Below are 13,343 nucleotides of genomic sequence, written 5' to 3'. Positions count from 1 at the left end.
TCAGAACAAGCTAAAACTTTGAAAGTTCTATCTGACTGCAGTACCAAGTGGGCTCGTGAAAACCGTTTCATTTTATCTTAATTCGTTTGTGTTTGGGAGACAGTAAAGTATAAAATAAGCGACTAAATTCTAATGCGCTAGCGGTCATGACTCGAAAATACTTACGATGTGCGCTTGTTAATTCTGTTTTACTGATCAGAACAAGCTGAAACTTTGCAAGTTCTATCTGACTGCAGTACCAAGTGGGCTCGTGAAAACCGTTTCATTTTATCCTGATTCGTTTGTGTTTGGGAGACAATAAGGTATAAAATAAGCGACCGAATTCCATTGCGCGAGCGGTCATGACTCGAAAATACTTACGATGTGCGCTTGTTAATTCTGTTTTACTGATCAGAACAAGCTAAAACTTTGCAAGTTCTATCTGACTGCAGTACCAAGTGGGCTCGTGAAAACCGTTTCATTTTATCTTGATTCTTTGTGTTTGGGAGACAATAAGGTATAAAATAAGCGACCGAATTCTATTGCGCTAGCGGTCATGACTCGAAAATGCTTACGATGTGCGCTTGTTAATTCTATTTTACTGATCAGAACAAGCTAAAACTTTGAAAGTTCTATCTGACTGCAGTACCAAGTGGGCTCGTGAAAACCGTTTTATTTTATCTTAATTCGTTTCTGTTTGGGAGACAATAAGGTATAAAATAAGCGACCGAATTCCATTGCGCTAGCGGTCATGACTCGAAAATGCTTACGATGTGCGCTTGTTAATTCTGTTTTACTGATCAGAACAAGCTAAAACTTTGCAAGTTCTATCTGACTGCAGTACCAAGTGGGCTCGTGAAAACCGTTTCATTTTATCTTGATTCGTTTGTGTTTGGGAGACAGTAGAGTATAAAATAAGCGACCAAATTTTATTGCGCGAGCGGTCAAACTTTAAAAATACTTACGATGTACGCTTGTTATTTCTGTTTTACTGATCAGAACAAGCTGAAACTTTGCAAGTTCTATCTGACTGCAGTACCAAGTGGGCTCGTGAAAACCGTTTCATTTTATCTTAATTCGTTTGTGTTTGGGAGACAATAAAGTATAAAATAAGCGACCAAATTCTAATGCGCTAGCGGTCATGACTCGAAAATACTTACGATGTGCGCTTGTTAATTCTGTTTTACTGATCAGAACAAGCTGAAACTTTGCAAGTTCTATCTGACTGCAGTACCAAGTGGGCTCGTGAAAACCGTTTCATTTTATCTTGATTCGTTTGTGTTTGGGAGACAATAAGGTATAAAATAAGCGACCGAATTCTATTGCGCTAGCGGTCATGACTCGAAAATGCTTACGATGTGCGCTTGTTAATTCTGTTTTACTGATCAGAACAAGCTGAAACTTTGCAAGTTCAATCTGACTGCAGTACCAAGTGGGCTCGTGAAAACCGTTTCATTTTATCTTAATTCGTTTGTGTTTGGGAGACAATAAGGTATAAAATAAGCGACCGAATTCCATTGCGCAAGCGGTCATGACTCGAAAATACTTACGATGTGCGCTTGTTAATTCTGTTTTACTGATCAGAACAAGCTGAAACTTTGCAAGTTCAATCTGACTGCAGTACCAAGTGGGATCGTGAAAACCGTTTCATTTTATCTTAATTCGTTTGTGTTTGGGAGACAGTAAAGTATAAAATAAGCGACCAAATTCTAATGCGCTAGCGGTCATGACTCGAAAATACTTACGATGTGCGCTTGTTAATTCTGTTTTACTGATCAGAACAAGCTGAAACTTTGCAAGTTCAATTTGACTGCAGTACCAAGTGGGCTCGTGAAAACCGTTTCATTTTATCTTGATTCGTTTGTGTTTGGGAGACAATAAGGTATAAAATAAGCGACCGAATTCCATTGCGCGAGCGGTCATGACTCGAAAATACTTACGATGTGCGCTTGTTAATTCTGTTTTACTGATCAGAACAAGCTAAAACTTTGCAAGTTCTATCTGACTGCAGTACCAAGTGGGCTCGTGAAAACCGTTTCATTTTATCTTGATTCGTTTGTGTTTGGGAGACAATAAGGTATAAAATAAGCGATCGAATTCTATTGCGCTAGCGGTCATGACTCGAAAATGCTTACGATGTGCGCTTGTTAATTCTGTTTTACTGATCAGAACAAGCTAAAACTTTGCAAGTTCTATCTGACTGCAGTACCAAGTGGGCTCGTGAAAACCGTTTCATTTTATCTTGATTCGTTTGTGTTTGAGAGACAATAAGGTATAAAATAAGCGACCGAATTCTATTGCGCTAGCGGTCATGACTCGAAAATGCTTACGATGTGCGCTTGTTAATTCTATTTTACTGATCAGAACAAGCTAAAACTTTGCAAGTTCAATCTGACTGCAGTACCAAGTGGGCTCGTGAAAACCGTTTCATTTTATCTTGATTCGTTTGTGTTTGGGAGACAATAAGGTATAAAATAAGCGACCGAATTCCATTGCGCTAGCGGTCATGACTCGAAAATACTTACGATGTGCGCTTGTTAATTCTGTTTTACTGATCAGAACAAGCTGAAACTTTGCAAGTTCAATCTGACTGCAGTACCAAGTGGGCTCGTGAAAACCGTTTCATTTTATCTTAATTCGTTTGTGTTTGGGAGACAATAAGGTATAAAATAAGCGATCGAATTCTATTGCGCGAGCGGTCATGACTCGAAAATGCTTACGATGTGCGCTTGTTAATTCTGTTTTACTGATCAGAACAAGCTAAAACTTTGCAAGTTCTATCTGACTGCAGTACCAAGTGGGCTCGTGAAAACCGTTTCATTTTATCTTGATTCGTTTGTGTTTGAGAGACAATAAGGTATAAAATAAGCGACCGAATTCTATTGCGCTAGCGGTCATGACTCGAAAATGCTTACGATGTGCGCTTGTTAATTCTATTTTACTGATCAGAACAAGCTAAAACTTTGCAAGTTCAATCTGACTGCAGTACCAAGTGGGCTCGTGAAAACTGTTTCATTTTATCTTGATTCGTTTGTGTTTGGGAGACAATAAGGTATAAAATAAGCGACCGAATTCCATTGCGCTAGCGGTCATGACTCGAAAATACTTACGATGTGCGCTTGTTAATTCTGTTTTACTGATCAGAACAAGCTGAAACTTTGCAAGTTCAATCTGACTGCAGTACCAAGTGGGCTCGTGAAAACCGTTTCATTTTATCTTAATTCGTTTGTGTTTGGGAGACAATAAGGTATAAAATAAGCGACCGAATTCCATTGCGCTAGCGGTCATGACTCGAAAATACTTACGATGTGCGCTTGTTAATTCTGTTTTACTGATCAGAACAAGCTGAAACTTTGCAAGTTCAATCTGACTGCAGTACCAAGTGGGCTCGTGAAAACCGTTTCATTTTATCTTAATTCGTTTGTGTTTGGGAGACAGTAAAGTATAAAATAAGCGACCAAATTCTAATGCGCTAGCGGTCATGACTCGAAAATACTTACGATGTGCGCTTGTTAATTCTGTTTTACTGATCAGAACAAGCTGAAACTTTGCAAGTTCTATCTGACTGCAGTACCAAGTGGGCTCGTGAAAACCGTTTCATTTTATCTTGATTCGTTTGTGTTTGGGAGACAATAAGGTATAAAATAAGCGACCGAATTCTATTGCGCTAGCGGTCATGACTCGAAAATGCTTACGATGTGCGCTTGTTAATTCTATTTTACTGATCAGAACAAGCTAAAACTTTGAAAGTTCTATCTGACTGCAGTACCAAGTGGGCTCGTGAAAACCGTTTTATTTTATCTTAATTCGTTTCTGTTTGGGAGACAATAAGGTATAAAATAAGCGACCGAATTCCATTGCGCTAGCGGTCATGACTCGAAAATGCTTACGATGTGCGCTTGTTAATTCTGTTTTACTGATCAGAACAAGCTAAAACTTTGCAAGTTCTATCTGACTGCAGTACCAAGTGGGCTCGTGAAAACCGTTTCATTTTATCTTGATTCGTTTGTGTTTGGGAGACAGTAGAGTATAAAATAAGCGACCAAATTTTATTGCGCGAGCGGTCAAACTTTAAAAATACTTACGATGTACGCTTGTTATTTCTGTTTTACTGATCAGAACAAGCTGAAACTTTGCAAGTTCTATCTGACTGCAGTACCAAGTGGGCTCGTGAAAACCGTTTCATTTTATCTTAATTCGTTTGTGTTTGGGAGACAATAAAGTATAAAATAAGCGACCAAATTCTAATGCGCTAGCGGTCATGACTCGAAAATACTTACGATGTGCGCTTGTTAATTCTGTTTTACTGATCAGAACAAGCTGAAACTTTGCAAGTTCTATCTGACTGCAGTACCAAGTGGGCTCGTGAAAACCGTTTCATTTTATCTTAATTCGTTTGTGTTTGGGAGACAGTAAAGTATAAAATAAGCGACCAAATTCTAATGCGCTAGCGGTCATGACTCGAAAATACTTACGATGTGCGCTTGTTAATTCTGTTTTACTGATCAGAACAAGCTGAAACTTTGCAAGTTCTATCTGACTGCAGTACCAAGTAGGCTCGTGAAAACCGTTTCATTTTATCTTGATTCGTTTGTGTTTGGGAGACAATAAGGTATAAAATAAGCGACCGAATTCCATTGCGCGAGCGGTCATGACTCGAAAATACTTACGATGTGCGCTTGTTAATTCTGTTTTACTGATCAGAACAAGCTGAAACTTTGCAAGTTCAATCTGACTGCAGTACCAAGTGGGCTCGTGAAAACCGTTTCATTTTATCTTAATTCGTTTGTGTTTGGGAGACAATAAGGTATAAAATAAGCGACCGAATTCCATTGCGCGAGCGGTCATGACTCGAAAATACTTACGATGTGCGCTTGTTAATTCTATTTTACTGATCAGAACAAGCTAAAACTTTGCAAGTTCTATCTGACTGCAGTACCAAGTGGGCTCGTGAAAACCGTTTCATTTTATCTTGATTCGTTTGTGTTTGGGAGACAATAAGGTATAAAATAAGCGACCGAATTCTATTGCGCTAGCGGTCATGACTCGAAAATACTTACGATGTGCGCTTGTTAATTCTGTTTTACTGATCAGAACAAGCTGAAACTTTGCAAGTTCTATCTGACTGCAGTACCAAGTGGGCTCGTGAAAACCGTTTCATTTTATCTTGATTCGTTTGTGTTTGGGAGACAATAAGGTATAAAATAAGCGACCGAATTCCATTGCGCGAGCGGTCATGACTCGAAAATACTTACGATGTGCGCTTGTTAATTCTGTTTTACTGATCAGAACAAGCTAAAACTTTGCAAGTTCTATCTGACTGCAGTACCAAGTGGGCTCGTGAAAACCGTTTCATTTTATCTTGATTCGTTTGTGTTTGGGAGACAATAAGGTATAAAATAAGCGACCGAATTCTATTGCGCTAGCGGTCATGACTCGAAAATGCTTACGATGTGCGCTTGTTAATTCTATTTTACTGATCAGAACAAGCTAAAACTTTGAAAGTTCTATCTGACTGCAGTACCAAGTGGGCTCGTGAAAACCGTTTCATTTTATCTTAATTCGTTTGTGTTTGGGAGACAGTAAAGTATAAAATAAGCGACTAAATTCTAATGCGCTAGCGGTCATGACTCGAAAATACTTACGATGTGCGCTTGTTAATTCTGTTTTACTGATCAGAACAAGCTAAAACTTTGCAAGTTCTATCTGACTGCAGTACCAAGTGGGCTCGTGAAAACCGTTTCATTTTATCTTGATTCGTTTGTGTTTGGGAGACAATAAGGTATAAAATAAGCGACCGAATTCTATTGCGCTAGCGGTCATGACTCGAAAATGCTTACGATGTGCGCTTGTTAATTCTATTTTACTGATCAGAACAAGCTAAAACTTTGAAAGTTCTATCTGACTGCAGTACCAAGTGGGCTCGTGAAAACCGTTTTATTTTATCTTAATTCGTTTCTGTTTGGGAGACAATAAGGTATAAAATAAGCGACCGAATTCCATTGCGCTAGCGGTCATGACTCGAAAATGCTTACGATGTGCGCTTGTTAATTCTGTTTTACTGATCAGAACAAGCTAAAACTTTGCAAGTTCTATCTGACTGCAGTACCAAGTGGGCTCGTGAAAACCGTTTCATTTTATCTTGATTCGTTTGTGTTTGGGAGACAGTAGAGTATAAAATAAGCGACCAAATTTTATTGCGCGAGCGGTCAAACTTTAAAAATACTTACGATGTACGCTTGTTATTTCTGTTTTACTGATCAGAACAAGCTGAAACTTTGCAAGTTCTATCTGACTGCAGTACCAAGTGGGCTCGTGAAAACCGTTTCATTTTATCTTAATTCGTTTGTGTTTGGGAGACAATAAAGTATAAAATAAGCGACCAAATTCTAATGCGCTAGCGGTCATGACTCGAAAATACTTACGATGTGCGCTTGTTAATTCTGTTTTACTGATCAGAACAAGCTGAAACTTTGCAAGTTCAATCTGACTGCAGTACCAAGTGGGCTCGTGAAAACCGTTTCATTTTATCTTAATTCGTTTGTGTTTGGGAGACAATAAGGTATAAAATAAGCGACCGAATTCCATTGCGCGAGCGGTCATGACTCGAAAATACTTACGATGTGCGCTTGTTAATTCTATTTTACTGATCAGAACAAGCTAAAACTTTGCAAGTTCTATCTGACTGCAGTACCAAGTGGGCTCGTGAAAACCGTTTCATTTTATCTTGATTCGTTTGTGTTTGGGAGACAATAAGGTATAAAATAAGCGACCGAATTCTATTGCGCTAGCGGTCATGACTCGAAAATGCTTACGATGTGCGCTTGTTAATTCTATTTTACTGATCAGAACAAGCTAAAACTTTGAAAGTTCTATCTGACTGCAGTACCAAGTGGGCTCGTGAAAACCGTTTAATTTTATCTTAATTCGTTTCTGTTTGGGAGACAATAAGGTATAAAATAAGCGACCGAATTCCATTGCGCTAGCGGTCATGACTCGAAAATGCTTACGATGTGCGCTTGTTAATTCTATTTTACTGATCAGAACAAGCTAAAACTTTGCAAGTTCTATCTGACTGCAGTACCAAGTGGGCTCGTGAAAACCGTTTCATTTTATCTTGATTCGTTTGTGTTTGGGAGACAATAAGGTATAAAATAAGCGACCGAATTCTATTGCGCTAGCGGTCATGACTCGAAAATGCTTACGATGTGCGCTTGTTAATTCTGTTTTACTGATCAGAACAAGCTGAAACTTTGCAAGTTCAATCTGACTGCAGTACCAAGTGGGCTCGTGAAAACCGTTTCATTTTATCTTAATTCGTTTGTGTTTGGGAGACAATAAGGTATAAAATAAGCGACCGAATTCCATTGCGCAAGCGGTCATGACTCGAAAATACTTACGATGTGCGCTTGTTAATTCTGTTTTACTGATCAGAACAAGCTGAAACTTTGCAAGTTCAATCTGACTGCAGTACCAAGTGGGATCGTGAAAACCGTTTCATTTTATCTTAATTCGTTTGTGTTTGGGAGACAGTAAAGTATAAAATAAGCGACCAAATTCTAATGCGCTAGCGGTCATGACTCGAAAATACTTACGATGTGCGCTTGTTAATTCTGTTTTACTGATCAGAACAAGCTGAAACTTTGCAAGTTCAATTTGACTGCAGTACCAAGTGGGCTCGTGAAAACCGTTTCATTTTATCTTGATTCGTTTGTGTTTGGGAGACAATAAGGTATAAAATAAGCGACCGAATTCCATTGCGCGAGCGGTCATGACTCGAAAATACTTACGATGTGCGCTTGTTAATTCTGTTTTACTGATCAGAACAAGCTAAAACTTTGCAAGTTCTATCTGACTGCAGTACCAAGTGGGCTCGTGAAAACCGTTTCATTTTATCTTGATTCGTTTGTGTTTGGGAGACAATAAGGTATAAAATAAGCGATCGAATTCTATTGCGCTAGCGGTCATGACTCGAAAATGCTTACGATGTGCGCTTGTTAATTCTGTTTTACTGATCAGAACAAGCTAAAACTTTGAAAGTTCTATCTGACTGCAGTACCAAGTGGGCTCGTGAAAACCGTTTCATTTTATCTTGATTCGTTTGTGTTTGAGAGACAATAAGGTATAAAATAAGCGACCGAATTCTATTGCGCTAGCGGTCATGACTCGAAAATGCTTACGATGTGCGCTTGTTAATTCTATTTTACTGATCAGAACAAGCTAAAACTTTGCAAGTTCAATCTGACTGCAGTACCAAGTGGGCTCGTGAAAACCGTTTCATTTTATCTTGATTCGTTTGTGTTTGGGAGACAATAAGGTATAAAATAAGCGACCGAATTCCATTGCGCTAGCGGTCATGACTCGAAAATACTTACGATGTGCGCTTGTTAATTCTGTTTTACTGATCAGAACAAGCTGAAACTTTGCAAGTTCAATCTGACTGCAGTACCAAGTGGGCTCGTGAAAACCGTTTCATTTTATCTTAATTCGTTTGTGTTTGGGAGACAATAAGGTATAAAATAAGCGATCGAATTCTATTGCGCTAGCGGTCATGACTCGAAAATGCTTACGATGTGCGCTTGTTAATTCTGTTTTACTGATCAGAACAAGCTAAAACTTTGCAAGTTCTATCTGACTGCAGTACCAAGTGGGCTCGTGAAAACCGTTTCATTTTATCTTGATTCGTTTGTGTTTGAGAGACAATAAGGTATAAAATAAGCGACCGAATTCTATTGCGCTAGCGGTCATGACTCGAAAATGCTTACGATGTGCGCTTGTTAATTCTATTTTACTGATCAGAACAAGCTAAAACTTTGCAAGTTCAATCTGACTGCAGTACCAAGTGGGCTCGTGAAAACCGTTTCATTTTATCTTGATTCGTTTGTGTTTGGGAGACAATAAGGTATAAAATAAGCGACCGAATTCCATTGCGCTAGCGGTCATGACTCGAAAATACTTACGATGTGCGCTTGTTAATTCTGTTTTACTGATCAGAACAAGCTGAAACTTTGCAAGTTCAATCTGACTGCAGTACCAAGTGGGCTCGTGAAAACCGTTTCATTTTATCTTAATTCGTTTGTGTTTGGGAGACAATAAGGTATAAAATAAGCGACCGAATTCCATTGCGCTAGCGGTCATGACTCGAAAATACTTACGATGTGCGCTTGTTAATTCTGTTTTACTGATCAGAACAAGCTGAAACTTTGCAAGTTCAATCTGACTGCAGTACCAAGTGGGCTCGTGAAAACCGTTTCATTTTATCTTAATTCGTTTGTGTTTGGGAGACAGTAAAGTATAAAATAAGCGACCAAATTCTAATGCGCTAGCGGTCATGACTCGAAAATACTTACGATGTGCGCTTGTTAATTCTGTTTTACTGATCAGAACAAGCTGAAACTTTGCAAGTTCTATCTGACTGCAGTACCAAGTGGGCTCGTGAAAACCGTTTCATTTTATCTTGATTCGTTTGTGTTTGGGAGACAATAAGGTATAAAATAAGCGACCGAATTCCATTGCGCGAGCGGTCATGACTCGAAAATACTTATGATGTGCGCTTGTTAATTCTGTTTTACTGATCAGAACAAGCTAAAACTTTGCAAGTTCTATCTGACTGCAGTACCAAGTGGGCTCGTGAAAACCGTTTCATTTTATCTTGATTCGTTTGTGTTTGGGAGACAATAAGGTATAAAATAAGCGACCGAATTCTATTGCGCTAGCGGTCATGACTCGAAAATGCTTACGATGTGCGCTTGTTAATTCTATTTTACTGATCAGAACAAGCTAAAACTTTGAAAGTTCTATCTGACTGCAGTACCAAGTGGGCTCGTGAAAACCGTTTCATTTTATCTTGATTCGTTTGTGTTTGGGAGACAATAAGGTATAAAATAAGCGACCGAATTCTATTGCGCTAGCGGTCATGACTCGAAAATGCTTACGATGTGCGCTTGTTAATTCTATTTTACTGATCAGAACAAGCTAAAACTTTGAAAGTTCTATCTGACTGCAGTACCAAGTGGGCTCGTGAAAACCGTTTCATTTTATCTTAATTCGTTTGTGTTTGGGAGACAGTAAAGTATAAAATAAGCGACTAAATTCTAATGCGCTAGCGGTCATGACTCGAAAATACTTACGATGTGCGCTTGTTAATTCTGTTTTACTGATCAGAACAAGCTGAAACTTTGCAAGTTCTATCTGACTGCAGTACCAAGTGGGCTCGTGAAAACCGTTTCATTTTATCCTGATTCGTTTGTGTTTGGGAGACAATAAGGTATAAAATAAGCGACCGAATTCCATTGCGCGAGCGGTCATGACTCGAAAATACTTACGATGTGCGCTTGTTAATTCTGTTTTACTGATCAGAACAAGCTGAAACTTTGCAAGTTCTATCTGACTGCAGTACCAAGTGGGCTCGTGAAAACCGTTTCATTTTATCTTGATTCGTTTGTGTTTGGGAGACAATAAGGTATAAAATAAGCGACCGAATTCCATTGCGCGAGCGGTCATGACTCGAAAATACTTATGATGTGCGCTTGTTAATTCTGTTTTACTGATCAGAACAAGCTAAAACTTTGCAAGTTCTATCTGACTGCAGTACCAAGTGGGCTCGTGAAAACCGTTTCATTTTATCTTGATTCGTTTGTGTTTGGGAGACAATAAGGTATAAAATAAGCGACCGAATTCTATTGCGCTAGCGGTCATGACTCGAAAATGCTTACGATGTGCGCTTGTTAATTCTATTTTACTGATCAGAACAAGCTAAAACTTTGAAAGTTCTATCTGACTGCAGTACCAAGTGGGCTCGTGAAAACCGTTTCATTTTATCTTAATTCGTTTGTGTTTGGGAGACAGTAAAGTATAAAATAAGCGACTAAATTCTAATGCGCTAGCGGTCATGACTCGAAAATACTTACGATGTGCGCTTGTTAATTCTGTTTTACTGATCAGAACAAGCTGAAACTTTGCAAGTTCTATCTGACTGCAGTACCAAGTGGGCTCGTGAAAACCGTTTCATTTTATCCTGATTCGTTTGTGTTTGGGAGACAATAAGGTATAAAATAAGCGACCGAATTCCATTGCGCGAGCGGTCATGACTCGAAAATACTTACGATGTGCAGTTGTTAATTCTGTTTTACTGATCAGAACAAGCTAAAACTTTGCAAGTTCTATCTGACTGCAGTACCAAGTGGGCTCGTGAAAACCGTTTCATTTTATCTTGATTCTTTGTGTTTGGGAGACAATAAGGTATAAAATAAGCGACCGAATTCTATTGCGCTAGCGGTCATGACTCGAAAATGCTTACGATGTGCGCTTGTTAATTCTATTTTACTGATCAGAACAAGCTAAAACTTTGAAAGTTCTATCTGACTGCAGTACCAAGTGGGCTCGTGAAAACCGTTTTATTTTATCTTAATTCGTTTCTGTTTGGGAGACAATAAGGTATAAAATAAGCGACCGAATTCCATTGCGCTAGCGGTCATGACTCGAAAATGCTTACGATGTGCGCTTGTTAATTCTGTTTTACTGATCAGAACAAGCTAAAACTTTGCAAGTTCTATCTGACTGCAGTACCAAGTGGGCTCGTGAAAACCGTTTCATTTTATCTTGATTCGTTTGTGTTTGAGAGACAATAAGGTATAAAATAAGCGACCGAATTCTATTGCGCTAGCGGTCATGACTCGAAAATGCTTACGATGTGCGCTTGTTAATTCTATTTTACTGATCAGAACAAGCTAAAACTTTGCAAGTTCAATCTGACTGCAGTACCAAGTGGGCTCGTGAAAACCGTTTCATTTTATCTTGATTCGTTTGTGTTTGGGAGACAATAAGGTATAAAATAAGCGACCGAATTCCATTGCGCTAGCGGTCATGACTCGAAAATACTTACGATGTGCGCTTGTTAATTCTGTTTTACTGATCAGAACAAGCTGAAACTTTGCAAGTTCAATCTGACTGCAGTACCAAGTGGGCTCGTGAAAACCGTTTCATTTTATCTTAATTCGTTTGTGTTTGGGAGACAATAAGGTATAAAATAAGCGACCGAATTCCATTGCGCTAGCGGTCATGACTCGAAAATACTTACGATGTGCGCTTGTTAATTCTGTTTTACTGATCAGAACAAGCTGAAACTTTGCAAGTTCAATCTGACTGCAGTACCAAGTGGGCTCGTGAAAACCGTTTCATTTTATCTTAATTCGTTTGTGTTTGGGAGACAGTAAAGTATAAAATAAGCGACCAAATTCTAATGCGCTAGCGGTCATGACTCGAAAATACTTACGATGTGCGCTTGTTAATTCTGTTTTACTGATCAGAACAAGCTGAAACTTTGCAAGTTCTATCTGACTGCAGTACCAAGTGGGCTCGTGAAAACCGTTTCATTTTATCTTGATTCGTTTGTGTTTGGGAGACAATAAGGTATAAAATAAGCGACCGAATTCCATTGCGCGAGCGGTCATGACTCGAAAATACTTACGATGTGCGCTTGTTAATTCTGTTTTACTGATCAGAACAAGCTAAAACTTTGCAAGTTCAATCTGACTGCAGTACCAAGTGGGCTCGTGAAAACCGTTTCATTTTATCTTGATTCGTTTGTGTTTGGGAGACAATAAGGTATAAAATAAGCGACCGAATTCTATTGCGCTAGCGGTCATGACTCGAAAATGCTTACGATGTGCGCTTGTTAATTCTATTTTACTGATCAGAACAAGCTAAAACTTTGAAAGTTCTATCTGACTGCAGTACCAAGTGGGCTCGTGAAAACCGTTTCATTTTATCTTAATTCGTTTGTGTTTGGGAGACAGTAAAGTATAAAATAAGCGACTAAATTCTAATGCGCTAGCGGTCATGACTCGAAAATACTTACGATGTGCGCTTGTTAATTCTGTTTTACTGATCAGAACAAGCTGAAACTTTGCAAGTTCTATCTGACTGCAGTACCAAGTGGGCTCGTGAAAACCGTTTCATTTTATCCTGATTCGTTTGTGTTTGGGAGACAATAAGGTATAAAATAAGCGACCGAATTCCATTGCGCGAGCGGTCATGACTCGAAAATACTTACGATGTGCGCTTGTTAATTCTGTTTTACTGATCAGAACAAGCTAAAACTTTGCAAGTTCTATCTGACTGCAGTACCAAGTGGGCTCGTGAAAACCGTTTCATTTTATCTTGATTCGTTTGTGTTTGGGAGACAATAAGGTATAAAATAAGCGACCGAATTCTATTGCGCTAGCGGTCATGACTCGAAAATGCTTACGATGTGCGCTTGTTAATTCTATTTTACTGATCAGAACAAGCTAAAACTTTGAAAGTTCTATCTGACTGCAGTACCAAGTGGGCTCGTGAAAACCGTTTTATTTTATCTTAATTCG

The sequence above is a fragment of the Phallusia mammillata genome, chromosome 3, assembly GCF_965637545.1.
Source record: "Phallusia mammillata chromosome 3, kaPhaMamm4.hap1.1, whole genome shotgun sequence".
NCBI lineage: Eukaryota > Metazoa > Chordata > Ascidiacea > Phlebobranchia > Ascidiidae > Phallusia > Phallusia mammillata.
The sequence above is the reverse complement of the archived record's forward strand: the minus strand, read 5'-3'. Positions refer to the sequence as shown.